At 42.8% G+C, this 1,931-nt stretch overlaps 1 pseudogene; it reads left to right on the plus strand.

The window, feature by feature from the left end:
- Nucleotides 1–523: 523 nt before the first annotated feature.
- Nucleotides 524–641, plus strand: LOC124617035 (annotated as a pseudogene).
- The last annotated feature ends 1,290 nt before the right edge of the window (nucleotides 642–1,931 follow it).

Below are 1,931 nucleotides of genomic sequence, written 5' to 3' on the forward strand. Positions count from 1 at the left end.
TTAAGAAGAAACACCAAGCATAAATTCACTTGCCGGTACTACTCGCACAACCAAATAGCATCTGCTTGTAAAGGCAGCTTGTTCTCTGCTTAAAAGAAATCCAGTATTTTTCATTGCATATCCTTGTTCTTCTGAAAGAGTTTACCACTAGGCCTCGTTATTTGCTATCTCTCCCTCTCTCTCTCTCTCTCTCTCTCTCTCTCTCTCTCTCTTTCTCTCTCTATGTCTCCCTATCTCTCTCTCCCTCTCCCCCCCCCCCCCCCAATCACCACAGTCATCACGATGCCACGACGCATGCAGCCGGCCGCGGCGGTCTAGCGGTTCTAATCCTGCCTCGGGCATGGATGTGTGTGATGTCCTTAGGTTAGTTAGGTTTAAGTAGTTCTAAGTTCTAGGGGACTGATGACCACAGTAGTAAAGTCCCATAGTGCTCAGAGCCATTTGAACCATTTTGAACCACGCATGCAATACTATGTTTTCTTCCTGGATATCGGAGTATTCATTGACTCTTATTGTTTCCAAAGTCAGCGGACTTGCCGCAGTGGTAACACCGGTTCCCGTCAGATCACCGAAGTTAAGCGCTGTCGGGCTGGGTTAGCACTTGGATGGGTGACCATAAGGTCTACCGAGCGCTGTTGGCAAGGGGTCGCACTGAGCTCTTTGTGAGGCAAACTGAGGAGCTACTTGACTGAGAAGTAGCGGCTCCGGTGTCATAAACTGACATGCAGCCGGGAGACCGGTGTGCTGACCACATGCCCCTCCATATCTGCATCCAGTGACGCCTGTGGGCTGGGGATGACACGGCGGCTGGTCAGTACCGTTGGGCCTTCGAAGGCCTGTTTGGATGAAGTTGTTCTTTCCATACGCTTGGACTTGTTTTTACTCGACATGTGAGTCGAGTTCTCGATTCTGACTCATCGATAGCATATTGCAATAGCTAAGGGTTAGATTCTCAGGATATAGCGCACTGGTGAAGAACACGTTGCACATGAAATACACATCCTGAACGATGTGCTCTTTTTGACATATAGTACTGCGGAGAAAGGGTCCTCTCAAAAACGGATCCTTTTGTCCGGTATGTACAATACATACACGTTTTTGAAAAGAATTAAATTTATTAGAGGGAAAGTATAACTTCACGCCAATTTAACTTTTTATTGTATTAATTTTCTGTTAAATTTATGCGCATGAATCACAGCTGACAAATTAGGACACTGTGCGTGTGAATATTTGGTCATGCATAAAAAATCTAATTTGAATATCAAAATTACAGCCGTCACACGGGAAACTGCATAAAATTTTCCTCGCAGAAGCTTTTTAATGTGTTCAGTATAAATAAACAGTTCCACTGATTGTTATTTCTTACTAATGAGATTACACTCATTTGTAAATCGAGAGTATAGTTCGCTTCTCACTAATCAAGAAGTATTTCATACAAAATTTTACTTGAAATTTTATTCTGTATTAGTGCCAATAATATAAACGTCTACGCACATTCTCTTTGACTGTACGTTGACGGTATTACGCCTATCGTTCACCAAAGTTTTTCTGACGACGCAACTATCGCATTCTAACAAATATCAGCTGGAAACTCCTATTGTGAATGAATACAATAAATAAGTCAGGTATCAAATATTTTAGTAAAAAAATTACCGTCGCTAAGAGATGTCAAGAATTGTACATTCATTTATTTCTAACTATTTGCAGTGCCCGGCGTTGCCCGAGATGTTTAATACACTCCTGGAAATTGAAATAAGAACACCGTGAATTCATTGTCCCAGGAAGGGGAAACTTTATTGACACATTCCTGGGGTCAGATACATCACATGATCACACTGACAGAACCACAGACACATAGACACAGGCAACAGAGCATGCACAATGTCGTCACTAGTACAGTGTATATCCACCTTTCGCAGCAATGCAGGCTG

Source organism: Schistocerca americana, chromosome 5 (assembly GCF_021461395.2).
Source record: "Schistocerca americana isolate TAMUIC-IGC-003095 chromosome 5, iqSchAmer2.1, whole genome shotgun sequence".
In the NCBI taxonomy this organism is placed as follows: Eukaryota; Metazoa; Arthropoda; class Insecta; order Orthoptera; family Acrididae; genus Schistocerca; species Schistocerca americana.